This window comes from Eurosta solidaginis, chromosome 2, assembly GCF_040869045.1.
Source record: "Eurosta solidaginis isolate ZX-2024a chromosome 2, ASM4086904v1, whole genome shotgun sequence".
In the NCBI taxonomy this organism is placed as follows: Eukaryota; Metazoa; Arthropoda; class Insecta; order Diptera; family Tephritidae; genus Eurosta; species Eurosta solidaginis.
This window is the reverse complement of record NC_090320.1, coordinates 19,026,112-19,039,928: the sequence shown is the minus strand read 5'-3', so window position 1 is coordinate 19,039,928 and position 13,817 is coordinate 19,026,112. Positions and strand designations below refer to the sequence as shown.

The 13,817-nt window shown below is 36.2% G+C and overlaps 1 long non-coding RNA gene across 2 annotated transcripts in view; it reads left to right on the top strand.

Annotated features, from left to right (window-relative positions):
* The window catches only part of LOC137239360 (uncharacterized), a 38,373-nt gene extending 25,582 nt beyond the window's left edge, over positions 1–12,791 (top strand). For both annotated transcript variants that reach the window (XR_010949338.1, XR_010949337.1), the window contains 4 exons: positions 7,790–7,908; positions 8,141–8,321; positions 12,465–12,492; positions 12,556–12,791. This is a non-coding gene — a long non-coding RNA (uncharacterized lncRNA). The remainder of the gene's footprint in view (positions 1–7,789; positions 7,909–8,140; positions 8,322–12,464; positions 12,493–12,555) is intronic.
* The last annotated feature ends 1,026 nt before the right edge of the window (positions 12,792–13,817 follow it).

Genomic DNA, 13,817 nt, shown 5'->3' with positions numbered 1-13,817 from the left:
ATCGCTGGAAATATTATCTTTGAATTTCATGGATGATGGAAACCCTTTCACCCTGCGTTTAGAGTTTGCAGATCCATAAAATGCCTTCGGGTTGCAAGTTATATTTCTTTTCATTTTACAAAGATAAGCTTTGTAACACTTTTTGTTCAATTGAAAATACTTGCAGCGTAGAATCGAGTACTGTAAGTAATGGTTATGTAAACCCGTATTTTTGAACAACTTGAACAATTTTGCTTACTCTACTCGACCTAAGACTTGATGTCTCGCAAGGAATATATTTTCAATATCATATAGTCAACAAGTTCTTATGTCGCGTGCGTAACCGTAGTTAAACATTTTTAAAGGATATTTCAAATTTCGAAAAATTACGCTCATTGGGTCTTTATTTCACCTTCTGTTCTTCCCTTCCTTCATTAATTTTTGCATACTTTCACAAGCATTAAAATTTGTTTTTATTTCTTGTCGCGTCCGAACCTTGTCAAATATATGTACTTAAATTTTTGAGGTACCCATAATTGTTGCTTTAAATATAATAAATAAGTAATGTTCGCTCAGTCCGCAGCTCTTGTTCTCTTCTATGCAGGTTGAAATGCGTGCGGCGCGCCCGTTACCATGGACTTGCCCATTTGTATTTGAAAATATGTTATTAAGTTGACATGTGTACAATGAACGTATTTTTAATGAGTTTTATCTGTTTTGAGACGTGTAAATAAAAAATACGATTTCAAGAATTTGAAATAACAAAAGTACCTTTAAATTTAAGTTAAAGCTACTCTTTTTATACTCAGCGAGCTTTGCACACAGAGTGTGTTAACTTTGGTAACATAACGGGCATAAACGAATCGAGATGAATATAGACTTCCATACATCAAAATGCTGGGGTTGAAAAAAGGAATTGATTTAGCCATGTCCGCCAATCCGTCCATCCATCCGTCCGTCTATCTGTCGGTGCACACGATAACTTGGGTAAATATTGAGAATAAAATATTGCAATTTCGTATATGGGGTCTTTGGCGCGCATCTCCCATCGCTATTAGAAGTTAGGGAAATCGGATGGTAACCACGCCCACTTTTACATATATAACATTTTGGAAAACACATAAAACCTGATTATTTAGTAAATAATTAATCTAGACTGTTAAAGTTTCATGTGTGCACTGATATAAAGATTCTTGATTATTTTATGAAAATGGGCGCGGCACCGCCCACATGTGGTAATTTCAATTTAACAAATATTATTAATCATAATTAAAAACTGTTAAACCTATCGTAACAAAATTCGACAGAGAGGTTGCCATTACTATAAAGAATGCTTCCACGAAAAATGTGTGAAATCGGTGAAGTACCACGCCCATTTTTATATAAAAGATTTTTAAAAGGGTCGTGGACGAATAAAATAAGCTATATCTTTGCAAAACAGAGCTTTGTATCAATGGTGTTTTATTTTGCAAGTGAAATTATAACAAGAAAAAACAAAAAAAATTTTAATTTTTGAAAATGGGCTGTGCCACGTCCTTTTATGACCAAACAATTTTATATATTTCGGGAACAATAACTCGAAGAAAAATTAAAGGTTTTTAATGGGCGAAGCCACGCCCCTATTCCGATCAAGCATTACAAAACGTTTCTAGACCTTCAAAAATCCCTCGTAACGAAATTCGAAAAAGTAATTTATCTCAAATGAACTGTACAGCTCAAACTCATGCTGAGTATATAATATTCGGTTATACCCAAACTTAGACACCCTTACTTGTTTTTATTTATTTTAGTTCGCTGAACAAACTCTTTAATTTGCTGAATTAGCTCTACCTAAATAACAGAAATGTATTTATTGATATTCTAGCGAAATGCTATACTTTTGAAAACAAAAGTTTCTTTGCAATTGTTTGTTTATTTATAAATACGTGGACGAATCGCAAATAAGGTCCATCCGGAAATCAAAAGCGGTCACACTTTATTTCTATCATTTGGAATAAAAGACCAAATATGTGTATGATATTGAAATCAATTATTTTATTCTTTCCCCTAATCCTGGACAGAGAAACATGATTTCAAGGACAGGCTTCATCGGTTTTGCAAATTTGGATGTTTTACTAATAAAATAAAACGTCCGTTTGTGTTTAATACAATTTTGTCTAGACTTTTATTATACATTTCATGAAAATGAAATGGTATATTAACTTCGTCACGAATCTCATAATTGTAAGTCCTTAAAGGAAAATAGGTAGACCCACCATTAATTATACCGAAATTATCAGGATGAAGAGCTGAGTTGATTTAGCCATGTCCGCCTGTCCGTCTGTCTGTTTGTTTGTATGGAAGCTGGTCCCTAAAGTTTCGAGATATCTTGATAAAATTTTGTAAGCGGGTATATTTAGGTGTTCGATTAGACATTTGCCAGAACCGGCCGAATCGGACCACTATAGCATATATCTCCCATATAACCGACTTTTCAGAAAAGAGGATTTTTGTCATATCTTCCTTAATTTATCATATTGAAGCTTCAAACTTCACCATATGTTTTCGTATATTGCACATATTACTGTCTGAAAAAAATGATGAAATCGGTCGAATATATAGCATACGTTGAACACTAGGGGTGTACCTGAATGCGAATGGGGAATTATACTCGCGCCGGGTATGTATTCGGATAGGATTGGTACAACTTCCTTTCTATTAAATCAGGTTTTAATTAGCAATAATGACTTATGAACTGCCGATACTCCTTCCGACTTCCGCCCTATAAGTATATTGCCGGCTTTCTCCAAGGCTTTTGAAGCATTAATAGCCGACCAAATCACGAACCACACACAAAATAATCAGCTGCTGTCACCTCTTCAGACTGGTTGTAGGGCCAAGCATGGTTGCACTCACTTTGATGAAAACTTTGTAACTTTACTTTGTCTACTTGATTTTTCTAAGGCATTTGACTCCGTTGACCATCAGTTGCTTTGCGCTAAGCTAAAGGCTTACTTTGGATTTAGTGATGATTCATTGGCATTAATCAACAGCTATTTAACTAGCCGATATCAGCGCGTAATGATCGGGTCCAAAATGTCATGCCTTAGCGAAGTAGTCTGCGGTGTACCACAAGGATCAATACTTGGCCTACTGTTATTTAGTTTATTCATCAATGATATTTTTACGTTCTGCGAATTCGTCAGTATGCATACTGATGCGGATGATGTTCAACTTTACCTGTCTAGACGCATTGATGAGGTTGATGATTTGTGTTCGAAACTTAATGCTGACCTTTCATCTATTTCCCTTTGGACTAATAATAACGGGCTGTGCCTCAAACCTAATAACACGTTTGTTCTGCCTATCTCAAAGAGAAAGTTGATTGAGATGAGAATTTCACCTCTCTACATAGGTACCACCTCTCTACATAGGCCCAAATTACGCTAGTGAATAAAATTACGAACTTTGGCCTTGTAATCAACTCAAGTTTAACAAATGTTGATTACGTTAACTTGCCATAGGTAAGGTATATGGTGCCCTGCGGAACTTGCGGCTATCGGCTATGTTTATTCCCTATAACATAAGGCATAAACTGGCTGTTCAGCTAATTCTACCTTATTAGACATACGTTGAATTGATCTACAATAAGCTAGATTCGCACTCTGCTCATAAAATGGGTGTGGCCTTTAACCATATTACACGTTACGCGTATGTATTGCAAAAGTTCGATCATATATCTCGTGTCTCGCTTTTGGGATGTAAAATTTCTGACTATCTTAAAGCCAGGAGCTGCATTTTCTTTTATCGACTAATTCTTAATAAAACGCCACTATACCTTTATATTAAGCTTACCTTCACAAGATCTGCTCGTACAAATGATCTAATCGTACTTACATTTAAATCAGTTTCGTCGACTAAACTAGTTTTCGTAAACACTATACGTACCTAGAATTCTATTCCCAATTCTATAAGAAATAATTTAAGTGTATGCAACTATAAGAATGTTATCTATAACTATTTCTCAGTTAATACTTAAGACATAGGCTGGCCATATATAATTTTATATAATTTTAAAATACCGACATTAAAACTAAATAGCTTTATTTTGAATAAGCCTCCGTTGTATACATACATACTTTTTAATACATGCTTATTAATATTTTGTAATTTTTTAATTCTATACCACTATTAATATTTTCCTGCTTTGTTGTACTATAAAAGATCAATAATCTTGCTATACTAATACTTCTTATCAATAAACATAAACATAAACTAATAATGCCTATATGACACTACTTTGTTTTCGTGTATTTTTTCTTGTATTTTTGCCTCAATTTTTTGTCGCACTCCCTCCTAATACGGTACGTTCCGGAAACAAACACCGTTAACGTAGAAGCCCGACTATCTCGGGAATATCAACATTGATAACACTCCCCAAAACTTTCGCGGAGTATCGTTATTGCTACAAGAACAAGAAAATTCAAAAACAAAGAATCTCAAAACGAAAATCCTGCGGCAATGTAAATGATAATCTTAAGGGATCACCTCTTCATCTTTTTGAATTGATTTCGTACTTTCTTGCAACCAATATGGATGAGTCATCGTTTCTCTGTCAACTTATTACCGATAACGAAATTGCCGTCGTGTTTTGGCTTTGTTATCACCATGTTATGCGTGTTATCGCCGAACCATCGACTAGTTGTTGGTTTCTTATCACTGCTTGTTATCGCCGGGTTATTGATTTTATGTTTGGGATTTATCAGTATCTGATTGATAACAATCAATAGCAAAAAGATAACTTGTCGAAAACTATTCGGTTAAACTCCAATAACAAATCTATAATTTTCGATAACAAACTGATAGCTTTTTTAACGGTCCAATGCAATTTGTTATGGATTACAAATTGATATCTCTTAGTTGATTACAAACCGATAATGGATAACACGCGCCTAGCTCGTCGATAACAAGCCGATAAGTCATCGACAAATTACATAAACGTTATCAAAGCGATAAAAATAAGTTGAAAGCGGGGTTCAAAGAATTTATATACGGTTTCCGGTTTGGAGACACTGTCAACTTGCTGCCGACATAGGGTCATATTCCAGTCAGCCGTCGATTATAAAAAGAAGGGAAGTTAGATAGATTGTTGTGATGTAATGCACTACGACCTTTGGGTCTATTGTGCCCTCATTCTATTCACAGCAACTTCTCCATGCCAAGCTCCCTGCGGAAATTCAGAGAGTGTATGAGTTTACTATCTAGTCTTAGCGATCCAAGCATCCTTAGTATTCTTTTTGCGACGACATGACATTCGATAAAAATGTGTTCTTTAGCAGAAACGACAGAGGTTATTAGACCATATGCCTACTTTTTGCATTAAGCTTGCAGTGACTTGTGGGTATGTATTTTAAAATTCTTGGGCTGCTTTTTAGGAGGTTAAGCATGGCTATATATCATTTTGAGTTATATCCCTCTATCGGCGCCTTTGCCTGCAAGAGTCCTGAAATTCCACGCCAGTATCGTTCTCAGATTATGGTGTCATCCCCATGTTGTTGTTCTCGTTGTAGCAGTGCTTCACCCCATCCAATAGGTGATGGTTGGTGTCATTGGGGACACATTGCAAGCAGAACATATATTTTGTATGTCGGGCTTGATTCGAAATAGGTAAGAGCTTAACCTTTTACAGTATCCAGATCGAAGTTGAGCTAGATTGACGCGCGTTTCCCTAGGTAGAGTGCGTTCCTCCTCTGCTAGTTCTGGGTATTTTTCGTTGAGTACCGTATTTGCCGGGCAATTCCTGACAGAGGTCCGACGCCTGTTTGTGGATATCGCTGAGAACCTGCTTGTGCTTTTTTGCTTCATACGGCTGTATTTTCAGGTGCTATATTTCCTCGTAATGCTTACGGAGATGACCCCTTAATCCCGTACCTGTTCTGAGGGTTGTATTTTGGCAGGCCTGTGTTTTTTCCAATGAGTAACCTTTGGACCATATCGGGGACGTGTAGCATGCAATCGGCCGACCTGTAAGTGGTAATGAGTGTTTCTCCATCTTTACCCCAAGTGCTGCCGGCAAGAGTTTTGAGGATTTTATTACGGCTCTATGTTTTCTGTACAATTGCGTGCTCTCCAAAATGTTGATCCTGATCGAACGTCACACCCAAGATTTTAGGGTGTAAGACAGTCGGTAGCGTGGTGCCATCGACGTGGATATTCACTTTGGTCGACATTTGGCGCGTCCATGTTGTAAATAAGGTTGCCGATGATTTGGTCGGTGACAATGTCAGGTTTCGCGAGGCGAAAAAACTGGAGAGATCAGGGATATAGCTGTTTATTTTGTTACAAAGCTCATCGATCGGGCGTCAAGATGTGACCTGGCCCTATATGCTATTATTCTATTAAATAAATTGGGTTGTTATTATTTCTCAATTGTCATATACGGCTTTTAATTCGGTCACTAAAAATTTAAATTAGGTCACGCAAGCTTATTAAATTAATAACAGAAATTTTTAAAACATAAATACTTTGCAGGTACATAAATCAGATGCAGAACTTCAATTGTTCCAATTCATTCGATTGTGTTACAAAAGCGCTTAAACATTCACAACAATGTAAAATTATAAAAACAATTAATTTCAAGAATTCGCAAGTCCTAAAAGTTTCACATAAAACCCTTTAATTTAAACTAAATTACTACAACAATTATTAAACACCCAAGCTTCTACAACTCAATATCAACTCACAAACTACTTCAGCTAAATTTTTTAACTCCTTGAACATGAAATTCGTCGGTTTCATCTTCATCGTGGTTGTGCCTCTTCCTGGAGCAGGCACAAGCTCAGTGTCCAAATACACCAGCAAGTGTCTACTAATCAATCCTCATGAAACTCGTTATATGTTTTTTTAATATCTTCTTCCAGGTCGTCCTATTGCCAAATCCCATTGTTAGGGGTAATAGCGGTAGAGGCTGCCAAGCTGGCGTAAGGTGGGGTTTCGATGGACGACGTTGCCTTCGTTATCAATATCGTGGCTGTGCTGGGAATTCGAATCGTTTCTGTGACTTAGCAGCCTCTAGACGAACCTGTGAACGAAGTGGGTAGAGTAACAGCAATCGATACCTTCAACATCAGGGGAACTCAATAGGATATGTGACCACGGATATTTTTATTACAAATACGCAAACACATGAGTTCTTTTTTTTAATAAATAGCAACCGATTTGCAAGCAATTATAAAACGTCTCCTTTATTTGGTTTAAATGTAATAATAATCTTTTTAGCTTTGGGAATCAACTTGGTTAGGGTACTCACCATCCAGTTGTAAACGTATGCATAAAACATCGATTGTTGAGGCGTAAATTGGACCTATGTATGTATACGTGCCAGTATCAATGCACGTTTATTTCATACGCAACAGAGTTCATGCATACTCTGTTACTCCCTTTGAACTAATTCTGTATGCATATGGTTGTATTAATGCCGAATGCATACAAAATCACTTTAAAAACATTGTAAGAGGAATTTATTGTGCATATATAATAACAATAACAATAACATTGATATGATGGAAGATTGGGTAACTTGGATTATATGAACCCCAACTACTTATGCATTCAAACCCCACAATTCTGAAAATTGGTTTCACAACAGTTCAGAGGCGGTAAAGCATTCTGAGCCAAACGGTGGGCGATCGTAATTAGTACTCGATATATTTCAAGTTTATTGCTCCAAGTTGCCCAATCTCTAATCAGTTATTCATGGCGTGGAGTTCTTTACGAAAAAAAAAATTATTTCAAATACATACATGTAAGCTTTGTATTATTCTGTTTATAGGTATATGCGTACGCACCTTATGTAAAGCAACACGACGATACGAAGAAGTGGGAAGAGAATGGAAAAGAAAGGTGCTAGGACAAGTCAATGAGAGGAATACATTTTCTGAGTATATGAAAGTAAGCTGAGCACATGTGAATTGTGTAAATTATAATAAAATCTTCTATTTTAATTTAACATTGAAGTTATTATACTATTAAATATAATTTATTAATGAATACAAGTTGTGAATACTTTGCCGATCGAAATACTTAGTACTGGAAGTAAAAAACTTTAATTGCTGATTCTTCTGTTTTAGCATAGTTGATCACATGTGAATTGTGTAAATTTCAATAAAAACTTCTGCTTTAGATGAATGCAGTGATTACTCCTAAATTTCGACACATATTATAAATCAACAATTTTCTAAGTTTTGGATAAGTGGATAAAGTCAAGATTACAGCTTGAAATTGAATTGGTAGCAGATGAGGATCAAAAGAGTAACACCGTCGCCATCAAATCTCTTACTACTGAAGATGGAAAGAAATATCAGGTACCTCTAAATTATCAAACAGCTAAAAACCACCTCCAACTAAAGCTGGAGACATTGGTGCTTTATCGGTAACCGTATCGGTAACCTTATAACAGCTGATTCGACCAACCTTATGAGAATCAATGCAATCGATTATTGGTGCCGCTAAGGTCGTAACCGTATCGTAGCCAACCAATTGGGTTTTGGTTTACCGTCGTAACGATAAACAGCTGATTACGTTAGGGATACGGATACAGCGATACGACATACGGCACCAATGACTCCGGCTTAACAAAGCTACCAGAATTTCTAAAGGTAAAGAAGACTCTACAAAAACGAGGTCAGTTTAGGAATGTTTGGGTGTCTATGCCACATGAAGTTTTAGCTTTATATGTAGATGAGAGTGGGAATATTATGTTTAAAGATTACACTGGTTTACAGCCAAAACGCACCAGCGACGCCATTATGAAATGCCTATGTAAAATCACCCCCTGATTCCGAAAACCAAGGTTATCTTTAATTCTATGGTAACGTTTTTGAGATATTTACGAATAACCGTTTTTGTTTTTCAAAAAAAAAAAAAAAAAAAATGGGTCCACTTAATCATATACATATATCTCAAGAACGAATTTATCAATTCCAAAACGGTTTGAAGCTTTTAAAAGTTAAAAAAATTTGTTATAAACTGTGCATACAATACTTTTTGCTAGATTCAAAGATAACGACAAATCATTACGGAATTTTTCAATCTTTTTTGTAAAAATATAAAAAAATTTGTACTTTGCGAGGAAGGATCTCGAAAAATTTTTATTTTTTTGCAGATTTTTTTTCTCTAAGCTCTGTTTTATTACAAAAAACGTAAGTTTTCATAAGCAGTTATAAGCATTCAAATAAATACATCCATATAATAAAACTTAAGTACCCTACAAATAATAGCATATGTGCATATGATTCTGTCTTAACTCTATGATCTTATTTTATAATTGAAAAAGTTATATGTCTTGTTTTGACACTTATTTAGATTAGGATCGGTTTCTCTTATTAGAAACCAACAGTAGTCACCCATCATAGCGACATCCCAGAATCCTTGATACTCACTTTCAATCATTTTCATTTGCTGGTGAAACCTTTCGCCATGCTCGTCACTTTCGTCGCCAAGATTTTGCGGGAAAAAATTTATATGTGAGTGTAGAAAATGAATTTTTAAAGACATATTTACTCCTGAAAGAAAATAAAAAAGTAAATTAGATAAATACATAAGTGACACATTAGTATATAATTTTCTTAGGCTGGATTTATCTTTCAATTCAGAACAAATTTTTTGTTTACATTTTTCTCGTTCTTGTTTGTTCGGAACTGGACGATGAATTCAGATTTAGGGCTATATATTCTCATGTAAATTTAAAAATTTTCATATAAATTTTTTGTTTATTGGGCAGATAGGTTTTAAAATTAACGGAGAAAACGGTCTTAAATATGTTTTTTTATTTACCCATTTCCGCATAGTTTTTGATTAAGTCGTTCACTGTCATCTCGTAGTTAGGACTTTTGTGTTTGCCTAAAACGACCTTTTCAAAATAATCCCACGCTGCTGCCTCCACTGGTGACAATAATTCTTTGAAATGGTTATTGGTCATCATTTTCCTTATTTGCGGTCCCACAAAAATCCCTTGACAAAGTTTTTGATTAGGCCGAGCTTGATGTGGAGCGGAGGCAGAATTATTTTTTCCTTCTTTATAAGTGGGAAGTATTTTATATTATCCACCCCAACTTGAAACTCGATTCATCCTGGCCAATACTTTATTATGTAGTGGTCTTGACGAGCTCGGCCATCCCATTTGCATAGAAAGCAACAGTATTTTGTGTATCCACTTTGTAGACCACATAACATTCCAACGACTTTAAGATAGGCACATTTTTTTCAATCATGTTCTTCGTATTTCATTAATTTTAGCAATTTTTGCATTATCTCATACGTTTCCTTCGTATCTACTGCATGCGCGATCGGGATAGATGGCTTTTGGTTGCCAATATGCAATAATACGGCCTTTAAACTTAATTTATTGCCGTCTATGAACAATCGCCACTCTTTTGAATCATATGGTTCACCAACTGTTTGAATAGACCAGCAATGTCTTTGCAGTAACAAACACTGTCCTCCTTCGTATAGTACTTGGAAAATTGTTCGTAACGAGTTCTATAATATGTTACCTTAACATCGAATGAAACAAATTTAAATTCTTGCATACGAGAGGCGTGTAGTTCGACCTTTTTCTTGGACAATTCCAAATCCCTTATCCAATCATTGAGTTGTGCTTGTGACAAAAGTTTCTTTCGTTTTCCGTTTGAAATCCAGTACAACATGATGTCGCGTAATCAGATACTGCCGTTGCCAATGAAACTGGAACCGGAACTAAAGGCAAATTTGATTCTGGCAATGTAGCTTATGTTGAATATAGTTTTGGTAATGACAATGTAGATACGCTCGCATAGGTTACTTTTCTTGACTTTCCAACTCCAAGTACTTTTGTACTACAAATATAGCAGTCCGTTGAATGGCAAGTTGGTTCCCGCCACTTCATTGGTGTAATAAATTTCATATGTCGCCTAAATAGATAGTTTCAGAAATTAGTCAATAAAAAAAAAATAAATGTAAGGCGCGATAACCTCCGAAGAGATCTAAGGCTGAGATTCTCTCCCAATTTGCATCGTGCTCCTCTTGATTTACCCTACAAATTGGCCGGACGGGACCTACATGTTTTATGCCGACTCCGAACGGCATCTGCAAGGCAGATGAGTTTTCACTGAGAGCTTTTCATGGCAGAAATACACTCGGAGCGCTTGCCAAACACTGCCGATGGGCGACCCCGCTTAGAAAACATTTTTTTCTAATTGAAAAACCTTATTTCTAAAATTTTGATGTTGCTTTGACCAGGGTGTGAACCCAGGGCATACGGTGTGGTAGGCGAAGCACGCTACCATCACACCACGGTGGCGTCAGAAATTAGTCAGCTATGCATTAAAAGGGAGCAAATTCCTAATTTTTACAACGCACCTTTTTGTTCCGGTTTCCGAAAAAATCAATTCGACTCGACATGTGGTGCACACAGTATACGGTGTCCATGGTTTTTAGGCTTAATTCCAAAATACTTATAGTATGTAACTTTCAAAGGATTTGAAAACACACGTCGCATCCTTTTAACGATAAATTGACCGCAGATGAAGCAGAACATATCTGAATCATTTGTACACTCAAACTCTCACGCCCTTTTATTCATATTATATTTTGAAGTAAATGACGGGTTATATCCTGCAATTATAAACTGAACAGTATCCGGCGAGCCTTGCAGATATTATGAAGGAACAAGGCGCATGTACTGTTATTTATACTTAGATCATATAAATTTAAGCCTACCTAGACAAAAAGGTTCCCTAGTTCCACAAAGAAAACGCTACCTGCCTTAAATGTACCTGGTTTTGAGAAAATGACACTAACAGTTTTTTGTATCTAATAAACCTTCGAAAATCTACCTGCTAACCAACTTATATACCAATACTAACACATATGTACCAAGAGGGTACTTAAGTATTAAATGGATATATTTATTTGAATGCTTATAACTTTTGTATTAGATCATCGATTTTGTTGAATGAAAGCTTATTTTTTTTGTAATAAAACAGAGCTTAGAGAGAGAAAAAAGGATCTGCAAAAAAATAAAAAGTTTTCGAGATTTGAAAAAATCCGTAATGATTGTTTGTTATCTTTGAATCTAGCAAAAAGTATTGTATGCACAGATTATAGCAAATTGTATTACCTTTTAAAAGCTTTAAACCTTTTGGAATTGCTGAATTCGTTCTTGAGATATATATGATTAAGTGGACCCAATTTTTTTATTGGAAAAAACCGTTATTCGTAAGTATCTCAAAAACGTTACCATAGAATTAAAAATAACTTCGATTTTCGGAATCAGGGGGTGATTTTACATAGGAATTTCATAATGACATCTCTGTTGCCGGAATTTGTGATCCAGTGTTATTAAACAGCCCAAGCTTCTACAACTGAATATCAACTCACAAACTACTTCAGCTAAATTTTTTAACTCCTTCAACATGAAATTCATCGCCGTCTTCTTCATCGTGGTTGTATGGCTCTTCCTGGAGTAGGCACAAGCTCAGTATCCAAATACACCAAGTAAGTGTCTACTAATCGATCCTCATGAAACTCGTTATACATTTCTTTAATATCTTCTTCCAGGACGTCCTAATTGCCAAAGCCCCATTATTAGGGGTAATAGTGGTAGAGGCTGCTAAGCTGGCGTAAGGTGGGGTTTCTATGGACGCCGTTGCGTTTGTTATCAATATCGTGGCTGTGCTGGCAATTCGAATCGTTTCTGCAACTTAGCAGCCTGTAGGCGAACCTGTGAACAAAGTGGGTAGAGTGACAGCAATCGATACCTTCAAAATCAGGGGAACTCAATAGGATATGTGACCACGGAAATTTTAATTACAAATATGTAAACATATGAGTACGTTTTTTAATAAATATTAATCGATTTGCAAGCAATTATAAAATGTCTCCTTTATTTGGCTTTAAGTTATAATAAGCTTTGGGAATCAACTTGGTTAGGGTGCTCACCATCCAGTTGTAAATGTATGCATAAAACATCGATAGTTGAGGCATGAATTGGACCATATGTATGTATGCGTGCCAGTATCAATACACGTTTATTTCTTATTAACACGTGTAGTTTCTCATTGATCATGCATACTCTATTATTCCCTTTATACTAATTCTGTATGCATGTGGTTGTATTAATGCCGTATGTATACAAAATCTCTTTAAAAACATTGCAAAAGGAATTTATTGTACATATATAATAACAATAACATTAATGTGATGGAAGATGGGGCAACATGAGGCCATTAACTTGGATTATATGAACCCAACTATGCACCCAACATTCTGAAAATTGGCTTCACAACAGTTCAACGGCGGTAAATCATTCCGAGCCAAACGGTGGGCGAAAGTAATTAGTACTCGATATATTTCAAAAACACAAGGAAAGCTAGACGTCGAAAAGCTTAAATCACAACAGACTGCCAATGATTTCGCAACTCGACTCTCATACCTGCTCTCTGAGAGCACAACTCATCCTGAAGGAATACAGGAGCAGTGGGAGCATATCTCCAAAGAACTTCGTACTGCCGCCGAGGAAAAAATTGGTTACCGGCGGCCACGAAAAAACAACTGGTACGATGAAGAATGCCGCGTTGCAACCGAAAGAAAAGACGCTGCTTACAGGGCTACGTTAAAAGCGAGCGCGACAAGAGGAGTGTGTGAACGCTATCGTGAGTTGAAAAGGGAAGCGAGACGCCTTTTCAGGAAGAAAAAGCAGAAGCAAAAAGGCTTGAGTGCGAGGAGCTTGAGCTGCTAGCCACCAGGAATAACGGCCGAAAGTTCTACCAAAAAATACGGCGACAGACGGAAGGTTTTAGGACAGGGGCAAACTCCTGTAG